The sequence below is a fragment of the Cricetulus griseus genome, chromosome 2 (assembly GCF_003668045.3).
Source record: "Cricetulus griseus strain 17A/GY chromosome 2, alternate assembly CriGri-PICRH-1.0, whole genome shotgun sequence".
Lineage (NCBI taxonomy): Eukaryota > Metazoa > Chordata > Mammalia > Rodentia > Cricetidae > Cricetulus > Cricetulus griseus.
In genome coordinates, this window is record NC_048595.1 from 454,270,220 (window position 1) to 454,289,192 (window position 18,973).

An 18,973-nucleotide genomic window follows, 5' to 3' on the forward strand; every position below is an offset into this window, starting at 1 on the left:
TTGTACCTTTCGATTCTTAATTTTAGGAAGTATTTACTACACAGTGCCCATGACTAAATATTCAACCATGAATCTGCTTTGGCAAATGCTTTCCTATGCGACCGGGCTAGACATCTGCAAAGTGACTACAGCTCATTTTATTCTCATTTGCAATCTGAATCTCACATACCGTTGTTTTCCCTTGGCTGAGGCCACTCGTCATTCTCTACTAGAATGAACTTCAGTTTATTTTGCATTTACTTTGCTAATTGTCTTGTGCATGTTGTTTTTATTTCCTTGAGAAAGAAAATGTTCCTTAATTTGATGACCCATGTTTATTTGAGACCTTCAAACACTACAATCAGTAGATGGTAGACAACTCTTGTTTATATGTATAATGTCTCTGGGTGTACGTGTTCATGTATGTGGGTACACGTGCGAACATGCCTGTGGAGAGTAGAGGTAAATATTGTAGGTCTTCCTTGTCGTTCTCCAGCTTAATTTCCGGGACAAGGTCTCTCTCTGAATCTAGAGCTCACCCATTACACTTCACTTGCTGGCCAGAGAGCCCCAGAGAGCTGCCTGTCTCTCATTCCCCCGTGCTGGGACTGGAGGTATGTGCAGCTATGGCCCGCATTTCACACAGGTACTGAGGACCCAAATGTGAGTCCTCCTGCTTGTACAACCAGCACCTTACTGAATGAGCCATCCTCCAGTCCCAGGGCTTAGACACCAGCCTTTCCAGTCATCCTTCATCCTGATATTTATATTAAGTATCTGGAATGAATGACATCTATGCGATTGTATTTCAGGTAGGTTCTTTTTTATTTCCAATTTAGGCCAAATATTTGTTTTCCTTTTAGACTTCAAGATAATGACTCTATTCTATCAAATAACTCCTATTATCCCCTTAGCACCCACTTGTTTTGAAATCGACGGGCGTGCACCAGTGTGCTCAAGCCCATCTCACTGCTGCTGGGCAGTTGTGTGTTCATTTCTAGGCTCTTCTTCCTGACAGTAGATCGCAACCAGACTCCAAGTCTGTGAATGGGTGTCTTGGGGTTGTGCAGAGGCTGAGAGGAAGGCATGGCTTCGTGGAGAGCCAGGGCATTCCTTACTTCTCCTCCAGGCAGACGTGTGCAGGACCCATAATCCACGAGCCTTGGTACCACACACTATTTACTCTGGGTTAGTGTGGTCATTGGCTGTGTGTTTATGAAGGTCATACAGGAAACCAGAGAGTCCTGAATCATGTAGATGATACTGAAATGATCCAAGCTGTCCAGACCATGGCTGCTTAATCAAAGATATGGAGAAGGACCCCTTGGTCTTTAAAAGAGATGGAGAAGGACTCCTTTGTCTTTTCTCAGCTCTCAGACATTTTTCACAGCACAGACATTCCTCATTGAACAGTAGCAATGACTACTAGGGTTATGGTTAGGGGTAACAGCAAAAGCCATCACTACCTAGTTTGCTAACCAAAAGTAAATAAGTAGATGATGAAAATAAGAGCAAAGACATTCCTTTGAACTGCTCTAGATGTGGCTTCTCTGTGTCAAAAGTGGCAGGACCCTGGTGCCCTGCAAGTCATGGCGACAGTGTTGCTGAAGTTCAGACTAGAATGTCTTCCCTCAGCATTCGAGGATGGATGCACCCTTTGGTCCTTTCACGCGTTTGCTTTCAGGTTCTGTGGGCCGCCACAAGGAACTCCAAACAACATTCCATCTAATCTAGGGGAGGGAAAATTTACATGGCACAAGGGGGGGGAGATGGCTGCAAGAAGAAGAAAACTGTTTTGACACTTGGCTTTCTCCTGAGCACAGCCATTAATCCTGCTGTCGGGAGGAATAAAGACACTTCCTGAAGCTGTGAAGAGCTGATCTGGGTACCAGCTACAACAGCAAATAAATGCCAGTAAGCCTTCAGAGCCTCCCTCCCCCTGCCTGCTCACTCTGCAACAGACCAGCGTCAAATCTTCGGTAAAATAAACTCCTTTTCTTTAGACCCAGAAATAAGATACTTAATCTCTTTGGGAGACAGAAAAGCCAAGATGTTTTTATTTATTGATTTTTGTTTTCATGTTTGAAGGGGATGAGGATTATATAAAGATGAGGGATGAGGGGGAAGGGAAGGAGGGAGGAAGAGAAAAGGGAAGGGAGAATTGGATTGAATTATCCTTTAAATACCCTGTCCATCTAACCGTTATGACAAAGAAAAGCAGTACAGCAGGGTAATTTCTCTAGATGTGCTTCATCCATTTCTGACTGGTTCGTACATTGTGAAACACTCCTTGGTTGTCTCTGCTCAGGGTATCCAGCCACTGGCAACCATGATGACTCTTGTAGGAGGGGTCATTCAGGACAATCCCTAAGCAGCCTATTTACTGTGGCTGAACTATATGATCTATTGCTGTTGCTTTTCTACTCCAGCCCAGAAACTAGTCAAGCTGTGTGTTTGGGCCTTGTTAATTCCTGTCTTTTTCCCTCACAAGTTTCTTTATCCATTGACAGTCTGCAGTCTTTCTTCAGTCCTTCAGTCCTCTGAAAGCCCCTCTCAGATTCCATTCCTCTCTGAGGCATGCTGATTTCTCTCTATTGCTGTCTGAGGCCACATTAAAACAACTCGGTCCCTCTAGGTGGCAAAAATGCAGAGCTTGTGATAAAGTTTAAAGTTCTGACAGCTCCACCTACAAAACACAGGACATTAAGCCAATTTAAAATAATATTTGCATCCTAGTTTTCCATAAAAAAATAAATAACTGGTATTCACAATTTAGCTGGTGTTTTGATGTGATTAAAATTAAAGTGATATAAGGGACATAATAATTTCTTCATTATCATTATGTACTCAAATAACTGACTTGCATAAGTTCAGCATTGATAAGAAGCCAGATTTATTCTAATAAAACAGTATATTATCCCCAATAGTCAAAGCCTGAACAAGCAAGAACAATCCGGATTTAAATCAGGGTCCATATGCCCCTTGCACCACTTGGATCTGTCAGTGGAAGGCAAAGTCAAACAATTATATTCTTTCACTCCCAGCTTGTGTATTTCCAGAATCCAAGTTAACTATGCTTATTTTTCTGGCATTTAAGATTCATTTTTGACTGACAACCCAAAACCGTAGTTTGCCTTTATTTGTGGGTTACTAGATATTATTTCAATACACAAATCTATCGTATACTATTTGAACCAGGTTAAACACATCTAGACCCTCAAATATTTTTCATTTACTTAAAGACACCAAAGTCCTTTCTTCTAGCATGGGACACAGAGCAGGTTATCGTTATCTGCAGTCACTCTCCTGCTACAGCACACCGTAACTGACTCCCATCTAATTCTAACAGTGCTCACTGTTCAAACGCCCCCCCCACCTTTCCCTCCCTACTACTTGAGTTTATTAGAAAATTCACCAATAGCATGCTAGCGTTGACGGAAACAGCGGTCTCCATGAACAAGCAGACTTTTCTGCGTTCACAGACACACTTGGATCTCTAGATCCTGTGTTGTGAGACTGTCACGTTTGGTGATTTTTGTGCTGTATTATCTCATTTCCACATTATTTTAATTTTGTTCCTTCTTCTCCATAAGCATTAGGAAATGGAGGACCACTCTGGTTTCCCCTTCTGTTTCCAGCTTTTCCTAAAAGCAATGTGTGTCAGAAACCACCTTCGGCCTGCACTTGGGAGTCTTGTGTCACAGGGAAAAACAATGCCACTTTCTGATATAGATAAAGATAGAGATTTACTATATATAGATTTGCCGTATCCACTGTGTGTGTGCGTGCGTGTGTGTGTGTGTGTGTGTGTGTGTGTGTGTGTGTGTGTGTGTGATGTAAGTGAGGCTGACGTATTTTGGAAACGGCCTATCTGAAGCCACTATAGTTTTCCTAATGCATCCAGACAGCAGTGTCAATCTTACTCTCTTCTAAGCCTGAAAGTCCTCCAAGATAAGATGGAGGATCTTCCTCAGGAATCCAGCAGTGAATTGTAGTAGCCCTGAAGTAATGTGACATGGGCATAACATCACTGCTAAGCTATGGTTTGGCAGGATTTGAAATGAGTAAGTTTCATAAACTTGCATCAGCAACAAGTGCCCCCTTAATGTGTTCCCACACATCACAGAGTTACTGAATGCACAATCACGCAGTGATTAGCCTTTCCAACCTAGCAAAGTATACCTGGGCTCCTGAGCTACCAGCAACACAAGAGTGTCTCACACCATCGCCATGCGTCCCCCAGCACAGTTAGGTCCTCAAGGACCTTGTGTGGTATCCCTGGGTATTCATTCCACAACTGAGGCATTCTGTTAGGGTTTGTGAGTTTGATGTGCTAAAAACAGATTGACATAATATGCTCCTAAGAGTTTTAAATGCCTCAAATTTGTATCAAATATCATGACTTTGTTTCTCCGTAGCCTAGGAGCAAAAGGTGCTTTGGTTTCCTTGGAATGAAGACTGAATTTATTTTTTAAATTCATTTTAGTATATAGTAAAGATATTACTATACCTTTAATGAAAACGTTTTTTTTTTCTAATGATTTTTCGTAAAATCAGAAGAAATATTGAATAAATCTTCCTTTGGAAGTGGCTGGTTAGAACTGAGGGGTGCTGCCTGGTATGAAGTAGCCTCAATACCTGTGACTCCCATGGCTTCCCTGAGAACAAGGCTGAGTTTCTGCCACCTTAGTCTTTATGTAGGCATTGTTGTTTTTCCTTGGAGAGCACTGTCGACCACTCACCCATCTACACCGCTTGTCCCCTGCAGATGCTGCACTTTGCAATTCCAGTTCTAAAGCATGCTGGTCTAGGGGTGGCTGAATACAGTGTCCTGTTGCTCTGCTAAACAAAGACAGTGCTGTTGCTGCAGAAGACTGTGGTCCCATAAAACTGCTCCGTCCTCCCTCAGAGCACCGACTTACGTTTAAATGGCTCCTTCAGAATTCTACTCTGAATATTAAAATGTGTATCTGTGTGTTAAGAAATCAAGATTAAAGGTAGATTACAGAGTAAGTAATGACTGCTTAAATCGCCTATAATCTAACTGGAGACATTTTTACAAGTAGTATTTCTATATAAATAATACAAGAAAGTCCTGGGCAATTTAACCAAACATCATTAGGATTTAGGAAGGTTCTACAAGCCGTGGTGGCCCTGCCGCGGGGGACACACAGTGAGGTGGGCAGAGCTCAGCTCAGGGAAGCTGAGTGAAGGTTTTGTCAGCATGCTTGTGATGACAGGTAACACTGCCAAAGAGGCTCAGTTTGGGTTTTTTTTATTTTGTTTTGTTTTTGTCTGTTTGGTTTTTTTTGTTTTTGTTTTTCTTATTCTTCCATCTATTAAGTTCACACTCAAAGCCCACACATCCAGCATCCCCACAGAAAACAGCATTTCCCCCAAGAAGAAGCCAGTGTACCTTGATTGACAATCTCACCAAGGAAAGAGAAATAATTTTCTAAAGAAAAAAGAATCAGATGAACAGTAGAAAGATGCTAAACCAGAGCAAAAGCCCCTTTCTTTTGTTTACTAGAGTCAAGGAGATTTCAAATGTCTTTAAACCCCGTAAAGATGTTATAGAATGAGGATGGGATGACTTACCCTGCACTCCAGCTACGGATGGATGTGCTGACATGGATGGAGGGCCATGTGATGACAGCCTGAACCCCTGTGTAAAATAAATGTCCAAGGTCCCCATATAAGCTGAAGTGTCTCAGTCTTGGCCCTTCAACACTAGAGAAGAATACAAGATATAAAACACCTAGAAGGCAGAATTAGGAAACCTGTAACTGTATTTAAGCTGCTATCAGACAGAAGAATAGGTCTAAGAAGTAGATCCAGGCATGCCACCCAAATGTCTCTGTATCCTAATAAAGAGATACTCGCTCACCTCCACTCTGTTCATGAGAGCCAGGACTTTCTTCAATTAAAATTATCCTAATAAGTTCATGAGTTCCCATAATTTACCAAAAATACATCTGGGAAAGCATGCTTCTCAACAACCCCCATTCTCTGACTCTTTATTGTAACTGGGTGTTTGATTTACACATTCTACCATGACCCCAATAAGACAGGCAGGTATTGCCCTCTGTGTTCAAGCCCTGCTTTTATTTACTCCCCACATTCCACCAATGATGGGAAGGTAAATTTAAACAGTTATGTGGTATATGGAGCTTTATAAATTCTTTCTTAGTTGTAATTCCACAGTCTCCCCTACTCCTTGAGCATAGAAGTATGGCATTGTTGCCAAGGAGATGAGTTTTGCAAGAGTGAAATTAAAAAATCATTAGCTCATTTTGAAAATGCTACCATAATTTTTTTCCTCCAGTGCATCTCTAAACCATCACAAATATTATTCATTGTAATCGAAGTGTCCCTGTCATTCTTAAATGATGACAGTTATTTCTGAGCCTCTTTGTCTCTTCCCCACATTCTCCAGCTTTAACTAGTTTCCTCCCAGAAAAGAAACATAAATGCCCATTATTATGTGGGAAAAGCTTAATATCATTTGCAACTCAAAACTACACTGAGATTTTATCACTTCACATCCCAGTTAGAATGGCTAGCTTGTGAAAACAAATATTAACAGATGCTGTCAAAGAAGGGGAGAAAAGAATATTTGCACACTATGGCGGATCATGCAAATGAGTCTAGTCACTATGGAAACAAGTATGGAGGTTCCCCTAAAGCTCGAATTAGAACCGCTATGTGATGCACCCATCTCCTCTTGGGTATGTGTCCAAGACCAATGAAGTCACCGCCCAAAAGAGATACCTACATCCCATGTTTATTGTAGCACTGTTCCCAACACCCAAGCTGCAGAATCAGCTGAGTTGTTCATCCACAGATGTATGGATGAAGAAAATCCAGTATACATACTATAGAATCGTATTGAACCATAACGAGGAATGGAATCCATGGTTTGCAAAATGGATGCAGCTGGAAGAAAACATCATGGTCCGCAAAACAGGCTCCCGAGAAAGAGAAGGAGCGGGGGGCCGTCAGGAGAAAATGACCGCTAAGGACTGGGAAGAGGGGGCATGGGGAGACAGGCTCCCGAGAAAGAGAAGGAGCGGGGGGCCGTCAGGAGAAAATGACCGCTAAGGACTGGGAAGAGGGGGCATGGGGAGACAGGCTCCCGAGAAAGAGAAGGAGCGGGGGGCCGTCAGGAGAAAATGACTGCTAAGGACTGGGAAGAGGGGGCATGGGGAGACAGGCTCCCGAGAAAGAGAAGGAGCGGGGGGCCGTCAGGAGAAAATGACTGCTAAGGACTGGGAAGAGGGGGCATGGGGAGACAGGCTCCCGAGAAAGAGAAGGAGCGGGGGGGCCGTCAGGAGAAAATGACTGCTAAGGACTGGGAAGAGGGGGCATGGGGAGACAGGCTCCCGAGAAAGAGAAGGGGGGGGACCGTCAGGAGAAAATGACCTCTAAGGACTGGGAAGAGGGGGCATGGGGAGACAGGCTCCCGAGAAAGAGAAGGAGCGGGGGGGCCGTCAGGAGAAAATGACTGCTAAGGACTGGGAAGAGGGGGCATGGGGAGACAGGCTCCCGAGAAAGAGAAGGGGGGGGACCGTCAGGAGAAAATGACCTCTAAGGACTGGGAAGAGGGGGCATGGGGAGAGAGCTCGGGTATCAGAAGAGCAAATGATCATGACCAGGATAGGACGGATATGTGGAAGTTTGTATAGAGTCAACACGATGAAACTCATCAATTATACAATTGATGTCTATTTCATTTTTAATCAAATTCTGGGATCTTTATGAAAGTCTCAGCTCCCACCATTAGAACTTTTTTCCACTCGTTCTTTTTGTTTTCAATCATAAGAAAGAGAAAAACACGCTCCATTAGCTTGCTCGTCTGAGGAGATGTCCAGCAACCATGTGAAACAGAGGCCTGAGAATCAAGCCACCTGGGTATTGTTTGCCTAGGTCAGATACTTTCATGATTGTAGATCAGTTGTTTTAAACCTAAGACTTTGTGGGTGGGGTTATGTGATGTTATTGTATCAATAGATAACCAATGTCCACAAGAAAATGTCCACAACTTCTCCTCTTTATGGGCACCCATATTTTAAATTCCATTTGTCGATACTTTGAAAGCAAATTAAAAAGTTGGTTGCAAATATTCCAATAATAAGTATTTTCTTCCTCTAACATTCAATTTATGCTACTGTTTCTGTCTTCTTGCACAGAATTGACTTGTTTCAGGGCCAATTCACAATGTAATCCTTTTAGAGACATTTTAAGTAGACATTTGACTCAATTTGTGAAGGGCCAACAATGCACACAGCTCTTGTGACATGAGGTTAGCTGTAAACAGCTGTGATCAAATTCATGCCTGCACAGGAACTAACAGCCTTGTCACAACTGCCTCTTGTGTGACAGCAGTTGTAAAGTATCATTAATTAGAAAGCCATCCCCCTTTCAAAGTGTTGAAATGTAAGATAAATGTGCTCCTTGCTTAGAATTGGATTTTTTTTTTTTAAGTAATTCACTGGGCACTGCATTCGCAGCCTGAATTTGGATTCCCTCTATAAAGGAATTTTAAGTGTTAAAGCCCGTGACCTTTCAACATGGTTGGAGTATCAGAAAGGTTGGTGCCCATTGTTGATATCAGCACCCCTTGACCTGACAAGACAAGGTATCTGTTCACAAACTTGGCATGTGGGCTAGGTTGCCCGTAGTAGAAAAGGAAGAATACAACCACAGGCTTGCCTTCTGAGGTCACCAGACACCAGCAAGGAGCATTATGCTAACACTAAAATCTAACCTAGCCTTCAAGACAGTATAGCTTTCAAAGTGAAAGGACAAATTGCATCCAACAGTTTATTAACTCGACTTCCATCTTTTAAACATCTTTGCATTTAGTAACTGAGCTCCAATGGATTTCTAGACCCAGATGTCACTAGTGTTAGGGACAAGCGCACAGCTCAGGAACCCCACAAGATCCTAGAAAATGGGATGAGAGATTTGCTTCCATTAACATGTACCAAAAAATTGGTTTGTCCATCTTTATAGAGAAATTGACCCATTTTCCTTATTCCACATTCAATTCAGTGGTGAAGATGAAGACCTGGGCTTCTCATTTGAAGCTGACTGCTATTTTCTACAAGCAATATTGGGAAATTCACATTCGCTAATTCTCATATTTCTTTTCTGATAATAAAAAGTAATGACACATTTTGAGGATTGTGTGCCAAGTACTGGAGTAGGATTTTTCACATGCAAAATAAACTCATTTAATCCACAAGCTACAAAATGAGATTTGTCAATTTTATATTAGCGTCTCATTTATTTTCTTTCATCCCATTGATCTGGGAATTGTGCTAAGTACATACTCTTCAACTGAGCTATACCCTCATCCTAGACAAGTTTTATTATTGGCACATTTAAACAGTGAAATTCAGGAATGTGTAATGAGTCAACTTGCTTGAGGTTACCGAGCTTGAAGTTGAAGGCGCCAGGAATGAATCACATGAGGCTTGGAGTCCACTACGCTTTCAACCCCACACACAGATTCCATTTCTCTTTCGCCTGGACCCTGGCAACCCCCATTCTATTTTCTGTTTCTACGAATTTGGCTACTTTGGATACCTCATTAAGTAAAATCATGCAGTATCTGTCCTCCCAATGTCTTTCTTTGCATAGAATAAGATTGTTGGGGTTCGCCCATGCTATACCATTCATTTAAATTTAATTGTTAAAGGTGAACACATGCATATATTTCATTTTGTCTACCTATTCACCTGACAATGGACGCGTGTGGCTTCCACCTTTTGGTTGCTATGAATAATGCTACATCATGCCTTTTTTTCTTTGAGTAATACAGTTTTTTGTTAGTTAGTTTGTTTGTTTTTGAGACAGAGCCTCACTCCATAGCCCTTCCAGGCTTTGGATTCAATGTGTAGATGAGATTGGCCTCATACAGGCAAGAACCTCCTGCCTCAGCCCCTCTGGAATTCCAGGCAGGAGTTGTGATATCTGGCTGGATAAGGTAACATTTAATGATGATGGGAGACTATCATTTATGGGAAGAAGAATAAAATGTGAGCTGGGCGTTGGTGGCGCACACCTTTAATCCCAGCACTTGGGAGGCAGAGGCAGACGGATCTCTGTGAGTTCAAGGACAGCCTGGTCTGCAGAGTGAGTTCCCACACAGCCAAGGCTACCCAGAGAAACCCTGTCTTGAAAAAAAAAAGAAAGAAAGAAAGAAAGAAAGAAAGAGAACAAAATGTGTACTATGTATTAATTAAATGTTTTCACAATATAATTTCTGCTATGTCCTGCATTATGTCTCCTTAGACTTTTGATCCCAAAGCTTTGATCTCAGAGACACAGAAACAAGCAGCCAAACAAATATGCTCATCCATCTCTCCAGAACAGCACCTGCTCTTTCTTCCTCCAAAGGGAATATGATTTTCACATTAGAAATAAGTCAATATAAAAGCTAATTGCATTGGATACTGGAGACTTTGTTTTATCTTGCTTCTTACAGCAGGAAATAATTGGGAATTCAACCTTGAACAAGCCCGTCTTTCACAAATTCTGTTAGTGGAAAGCAACTGCCAAATGCAATCAAATCTATTTTCCTTTCCATTGATATGACAGGTACACAGTGGATCAGAACACAGGCAACACCTGCATATCCACACCGAGAGCTCCAGCCTGGCTTCCCTCCCATGGCTACCTCTCTGACTCAGGTCTAAACAATCATGACCATTGATTTATCAAATAGATGATGTTTCTGAGGGAAAAATTAAACAGATCATATTAAAGGATTGCCATCTCCTTTTCCAGCAGCAACAACACCAGGAAGACTTGAGCCACATAGCATAAAGTTGTGTACACATTTCCCTGTGATACCTCTTCCCAACAAAACCCAGGACAGCCGGAAAAAATGTAGTGTTTGTCCCTGTGTGTTTTTATCTTTATCAAGTTAACATTTAGTGTTCCATAAGTTTCAAGGTGTTTATTGAAGAAAGATATCTAGATTCACTCTTGTTTTGCCAGATAACTTACACAAAAAAAAATTCTGGAAGTTGAAACTTAAAGTTGGAAATTTAAGTTGAAATCTGTCATTTAAATTTTTTAAACTAATTAGTTCAGTTTTTAGGAAAATGTAGGAAGAGTCAAGCATGTTAGATACTCATTTCAGGGCATGAGGAAGTGTCTCAGTGGCAAGTGTGTTTATCTGGAACTCATAGGCTCCTGGATTTGGATCCCAGCACCGCAAAAGAAAAAAAAAAAAACTTTAAATTAAAAAAATTACACTTTTCAACATAAAATTCAAAGCATTGCAGATTAGGCTAAATTTTTTTACCTGATGAATTAGCTGTATTGTCCCCATAGAAAAATTTCCCAACACGCAGAAAAAAAACCCCACCGGAAACCCCAGCCCCACGGTTATGTGCTGTGCGTCAAACTCAGGTCTTGGATTTGACCTGGGGGCCTCAGCAGCGACTCTGTGTATTCTTTGCTTTTCTTTAAGCGAACTAAACTCAAGAAGCCGCATCATGCTGGGCCGTACTGTTCTACAGGAATGTAACTCTTACAATCTCAGAAGACTTTTGTCTTTCCAGTCTGTCATTTCTATTAAGGGAGCTAACAGAGTGAACCACAATTTTGAAAAGCATTAGTCCAAACCGGGGTGAGAAGCTTGTTAGTTCTCAATGCAACACCTAAGTGCTTTAGCTCACAGTGATGCCTACCCCTTCGATTGGCATACACCAGAATGAATCACATGACCTCACTTCTTTACTAAAGTGCCCTGAGTGGAACTAACTCCCTCTGGCAGTTTACTGTCACTGCCCCTTCACAGTTGTAGCCTAGGAAATGCTGTGTTCAATATTGGCCCCTGTGACTCACCGGGTTCTCAGCAGTACAGCGGTTGATGGGACCAACCTGCTAATCCTTGGCTGTCTGGATGCTTCTACCAAGTGTCCCTCACGTCCTGCCTGCTTCCCCTGAGGTAAAGGGTGTGGCAGAAAGACCCTTAAATCTATCTTTATTCAACTTTCCACAGTTTCTCCTCTCATAATTAGTAGAAGAAACTCTTTTCTTTTTCTTATTCATTATATTGAGTACGAAACTTTTCATTGGGAAGGCCAAGAGAAAATAAGTTCTAGAGCCAAAAGATTACCCTCTCCAAATGTTCTTTTTATCTTTTTCCATTATTTGAAACACCATTGAAAACATTCCTGTGTTGCAGTCATCTGGGTATTATTAAAATTGCACTGACTCCTGAGATGCCTGACCTTTACCTTAGTCAGTTCATAAAAGTGGATCCCTTTCCCCAAATAGACTCAGTTTGGGACATCAGATTGAAAACTTTGTTGCCAAATGATGTCCACCACCAAGGAACCACCTTAGGACACATTTGTTTTTGTTTGTTTGTTTGTTTGTTTGTTTTAGGGTGTTCAATGAAGAAATTTAACAAAACAAGGCATTAGGTGTTATGCAAATGTGTTCCTTAGCTAAAACGACTTCAGCAAAGAATGGGCTTGAATAACATTATAGCCAAATTACCCTTGAAATCTGTGTTACCATGAAAAATTCATGTAGGCCAGAAGCAACCAAATCATCAGCAGAATTTTCAAAACTGCACAAACCTATATACATTTCATCTCATACAAGATAATAATTTAAGTACATTTCCCCATGTTTGCATACACATTCTGTGCCAGAGAAAACAGAATCAATACAAGGAAACACATAAGCACTGGCCTCCAGAAGTCAACCTGATGGCTGAGCAGGTCGCTTTGCTCACTGCTGGGCGGTGGCACCACACTGCCATGATGCCTGTTTTCCTTTGCACTCAGCTCACAGAGGAGTGACAAAAGGCATTATTAATTAAACATAAAACAACAATAAATCAAACTATAGAATCAGACTCCACCAGAAAACTCCTGAGCTAATAATGAACACTTTCAGCAAAGTAGCAGGATGCAAAATTAACATTCAAAGAGACTACTCTTCCTGTATACCAATGACAGGCTGAGAAAGAAGTCAGAGAAACAGCCCCATTCACAACAGCCTTAAGAAGGTAAGACATCCCATACTCATGGATAGGAAGAATTAATATTATGAAAATGTCCATCTGAACAAAAGCAATTTACAGATTCAATCCAATCTCAGTCAAAATGACAACCCAGTTCTTCACAAAAATAGATTCATACTGGAACACATAGGACCCTGGCTACCCAAAGCAATTCTGAACAACAACGAAAACTGTTAGATGCAGTCATATACCTGCTGGCAAATTATACTACGGGGTCACAGCATGATGGAGCCGATGGGAAAATTGGGCACCTATCTCTCTCCTTAACCTTCTCCTCACATCTGCAACACTCTCTGCTTCCGGTACCACACAATCCAGCCACCAGAAATAGACCATGTCCGTCCTCAAAATCCACACCAGAGAGATCTTTGACAGTTGTGGGAATCCCACCACTGTGATTGACCTCTACACCTCACAAGGTCTATTCCAAGATGCCATCACCAGGAGTACATCATCTGGAATCTGTGAGGCTCTGGAACTTTGAGACAATGATAAAATCTGCTATATAGGAAAGGTTGTCCCACTGGCTGTCAAGCATATAAAAAAATTTCAGGCTGGAGAGATGGCTCAGTGGTTAGGGGCACTGACTGCTCTTCCAAAGGACCAGGCTTCAATCCCCAGCACCCACATGGCAGCTCACAGCTGTCTGTAACTTCAGTCCAAGGGGACCTGACACCCTCACACAGATATATGTGCAGGCAAAACACTAATGCACATTAAAAAATTACACATGCTTTGGTTAACAAGAAACTGAATATAGAACAGAAGAAGGTTGGAAAAACTGCCGATTGACATCTCTGACACTAGAAATAAATCTAAGTTTGATGCAAATGTCATCTTTGAGGCATCTTTTGCTGTCTGCAAAGCTAGTGCTATGGACAAGGTTGTCCCCTTTCTGTCACATTGCTGACTTAGATGGAAACCCCACAGTCACCCAGCTACCCTGGCTTTCAATATTATCAACAGTGGTGCTCATGTAGGCAGCAAGCTGACTATGCAAGAGTTCATGATACTCCCTGTGGGTGCATTCAGACATTCAGCTTCTGGAAAGCCATGAACATTGCTGTAGAAGTCTACCACAACCTGAAGAAATCCATCAAGGAGACATACATGGAAGATGCCACCAACAGTGTTTGGGGAGTACGTTTGCACTTGACAACTTAGGGAACACAGAAGACTGGGACTTGCTGAAGAATGCAGTTGGGAAGACCTGCTATACTGACCAGGTTGTCACTGGCCTTGACATGGCTGCCTTTGAGTTCTTCAGGTTTGGAAAATACCACCTTGGCTTCAAATCTCCTGAAGGTACCGGGAGATCACACCTGACCAGCTGGTTGACCTGCATATGACCTTTATCCTGGATTATCAGGTGATGTCCAGGATGACTGGGAAGCATGGCAGATGTTCAAAGCTAGTTCCAGGCATCCAGGTAGTTGGGGCTTCGAATGAGGAAGTCCTGCAACTGACTGTTGCTCAAAGCGAAGCATACTGACTTTGTAAGTGTGCAAGTTTTCCAGGATCGGTGGCCTGGAGTGTTGATCTGAGTGGTTGGCCAAGGAGAAACTGGACCCGAGGCCTGGTCTGCTGGCAGGTCCTTCAAAATCCTCTGGCCAAGTAAACTGTGGGTTGGCAGTTCTGGGAAGGAGCAGTCCCCATTGGCTGCTTCGACCCTATTCCTGATGTTACCCAGCAGCCCTAGGCTGGCCCAGTGCTGGTCTCTGTAGTTGACACCCTCTCCTGCCATTGGCCCAAAGCTTTGTCTGACCACCCAGAGCTGGGCATCCCAGCTCGGCAATCATACATCAGTTCAAGTTACTGTTTCTGTCACTTCACTTCCTACCTAGTGTCTGGAGCCTGGGTACCTCCAGTGCTATCTCCAGGTAGCCACAGGCCCAATTCCTTGTAATTGTGTTAGCAAAATAAAAACCTCAATACACAACCTCAAAAAACAAACAAAACCAGACCTGTACTTCAATACAATAGAGCAGAGGACAGAGAGATTGGCCCATGCAACGACAGCCACCTGCTTTGTTTTCTCAAAGAGGAAAAAATGCAGTGGAGGGAAAAAATAGCATTTTTAACAAATGGTATGTGAAAAACTGTATACCTACAGACAGAAGAACAAAACTTGATCCTTGTATCTCTTCCCGAGTATAAATCAAATTATAAATGGATCAAGGACCTCACCATCAGACTCGAAACTCTATGATTGCTAAAGGAATAGTTGGGGATACAGGCACGATACAGGCACAAATAAGGGCATCTTCAATGGGACTTTGGTTGCTCAGAAACTAAAGCCAATAATTTGTCAAATGGGACCTCATGGAATTCAAAGGTCTCTGTAAAGCAAAGTAAAGGTAGTTAAGACACAGAAAGTCTGTGTGAGCTATACATCTGACATAAGATTAATGGATAGACTACACCCACACACAAAAAAAAAATCTAAGCATAAAAAATCTAAAATCCACCCAACCCAAACAAGAAAACATCTATGGTACTGAATGGAGAATTCTCAAAAAAATACAAATGACTAATAAATACTTTTAAAGGTGTTCAAAGTTGTTATCCTTCAGGGGAATGCAAATTAAAACCACTTTGGGATTCCATCACACTCCAGTCAGAACAGCCATCATCAAGAATATAAATGTCAACAAACGCTGGCAAGGATGTGGCTGAAGGAAATTTAATATACTGTTGGTGGGAGTGCAAGCTGGTGGCAGCTACTATAGAAATTAGTCTGGATGTGTCTCAAAAATGTAAGAATAGAACTTCCATATGATTCAGATACACACTCCTGGGAATACACCCAAAGTCCTCTACACCCCACAGCAGAGGTACCTGCTCGTCCATATTCATCGCCTCTCTTATGCCTGGATTTAGGAAATAGAATCAGACTAGACACCCGTCAGCTGAAGAATGGATAATGAAAATGTGGTATGTATATACAATGGGACTTTATTCTGCACTTAAGGAAAAAATGAAACTATGAAATTTGCAAGAAAATGAATTGCACTGGAAAATATCAAGCTCAGTGAAGTAGCCCAGGCCTAGAAAGAAAAAACGCCATCTGTTCTCTCTTTTTTTGAAGATCCTAGCTTTGAATTTTTATATTTTTATTGTCAAGCTTGTGTGTGAGTGTCTACAGCAGCCAGGAAGCAAGAAATGGTTCTGGGGTGTGCTTGAGCTGGGGACGGGCGTTAAGACACATGTGACACTGGGTCTGTAAACGGTCATGTGAGAACGGGATGGCGGAAAGGCATGCGGGGAGAAGGGGTAAGGATTCGTGGCAAATCCATATAGAAACCCGCTAGTAAATATTACAACTAAATAACAACATAACTTTAAAAGACAGTTTGAACTGAGGCTGTCAGTTTTTTAAATAATGCCAATGCCAAGTACAGGAGACCTCCATATGAGTTTATCTCCAGGGAGGGCTGGGAGGTCCCAAAACCACACAAGCTATCACCATTGCTGTTAGTTGCCCATCAAAACTAGATTATAATACCTATTGCCAAAGATACATTTTGGATATGGCTTACAAAGAAGTCAAGCTGGAACCTATCTAGAAGCTCTTGCCCCACTGACTAGCCTTCATAGTGTTATAAAGGAGCTATTCTGGCTGCTGAAGAGGTAGAGTCAACATTTCTAACCAGCTGTGGTCCCTGCATGCTACAGTGCTAACCTATCAAGCATGTCCCCTCCCCTGGTGCATTAGCAGTGTGAATGCCTGGGGGTGGAGAGTGACTGACTGCTTCCTGATTATATTGGAGGTTCATTTCACAGGGGAAAAATAGATGTATTATAAACCTGGCCAAAGCCAAAGGTCCTAGGGTGTAACCTACTACTGTTCTTCTGATAAATGGATAGGTTGTCAAACTTCCTTCTGAATATGTTTATACACATAGCCAGGTGCTTGGCTTGCAGCAGGTGAAAGTTAATGCTGACTCAGAACTGGTCAAATTCCTGAGATTAAGTGACTGTTTAGTGCTTAGCCCTAAGTGGGACCTCTATTACAACCCCTTTCCAGATGTAGGTAACGTAGGTAAGCAATCCTAGTTAAACTCAGCATGTCCAAACAAAAAGAAGAAAAGGGCATGAAAGTGGGATGGGACTAGCTGGCAAGAAAAGCAAGCCATGAGGCATAGGAAGGGGATATTAGAGCCTAGCTGGGGATGAGTAAAAGCACTACATTGTATATGTGTATGCAATAGTTAAAACATAGAGAAAACTGGGTTTTTAAAGCTCTGATGTTATAATCCATGTTCCCACTTCAGCAAAGGGAGAGATGAGGAAGTATTGGTAAGACCAAACCCACCCTGGAGAGTGCTTGGATGATTTCCAAAGGACCCTGATCATCACAGCTGGAGACAGAGTATTTGAGAGGGCAGGGTGGGGCATTACTGGCCTCTACTGCAAGGAAGTGCAAAGGATAGATTAACAGCTCAGATACACAGAAAATCCCACATAGTAAATAATCACCCAATCATAACAGCAGTAAAAATGTCCCATAGCACTACAGATGTGAACATAATAATATAATTATGGTGGCACATTAAAGGAAGGGAATCTGCCTACTTCTTTATGGGCCCTAAGCAACATGGTCCAAGAACTTATGGATGACATATAGAAACTTCCTTTGAACCTGTTGATAATACAAACTTAAAAGTATGAGAAAGAACACGCATGATTACCTAACCAGAAAAGGGTGGCATTGTGTCACTGATAAGGAGAGAAGAGTCAGTAACTTCAAGTACAGCATCCAAATATCCCCATGGAGTTTCTAGATTACGGATGTCTGTTACTTTTGAAGCTTACCTCAACATCACTGTTCCATATGCCACCACTTAGCCAAAGCTGGGGTGCTGTATTTTGGGTGGTCATTTCTTCTTAAAACTTAATCTCTTGAGTTCCTCCAGCCCTTTTCAGGTCTACTGACCTGCACTTTTATGATTAGAACAGGAGAAGTGCACATTTTGCACTGTGCTTCAGAATAAACTGTTGTTTGCTCTAGTTGCTTCCTCAACAACACAGGCCTTTTAGTTCTAGTCCTCCATGGGAACTAACTCAGAGTCTTGTATCTCATTCTCAACCACATGAAAAGCTATGGGCTACTTTGTGTGGAAACCGTATTCTTGTGTCTTGATATTTACTAGGGGAGACCTACAGAAAACCCATAGCCAATGGATTCTAGAAAGCCTTAATTTAATCTTTCAAACTCGCAGCAAACATCAAATTACACTAGAAATATATTTTAGCAAAATAAAAGAAGGGAGAGCTCCTTACACTGTAGGAGTGTTCTAGGCATTGTGCTACACATTAACCTAATAATGTCAATTCTAAACCCATTTCTCTCCTTTTTTGTGATATTGGGAAGCAACAATTAAAAAATGATTCAGAAGAAGAAAAGATCTGAAATTTTCTGGGTTTTGAATTCCCTGGCAGCATGTTCAGCTTGTTCTTCTTTTGATGATTTCTTTGTCTGTGATCCCTAAACCAGATGTACTGTGACCCTCCGAGGCACCAGCAACAGGAGTGCAGTCTCCTCTACAAAGGCTGGAGTCTTACCATGAGGTGTCTCCTCCTCCCATCTCCAGAAGCCTAAGTGCCCAAGTGTTTTTGAGATCTTGGATCTGCAGAGTGAGCATTCCAAGTTACTTCTGTATTCCCCTTTCATTAACTTCAGTTCTAAAACATCATTTTAAAACAATTCCTTGGAACCAGAGAGATGACTCATCAGTTAAGAGCACTTACTGTTCTTGGAAAAGATGTGACTTCAGTTCCCAGGGCTCACACCTGCTTAAAACTCTAGTTCCAGAGGATCCATCATTGTGTCTGGTCGCCAAGAACACCTGCATGAATATGGCGCCCATAAGCTTATTCAGGCCCACACACGTGCACACAACACAAACACAGACACACACACTCATGCACACATAAAAA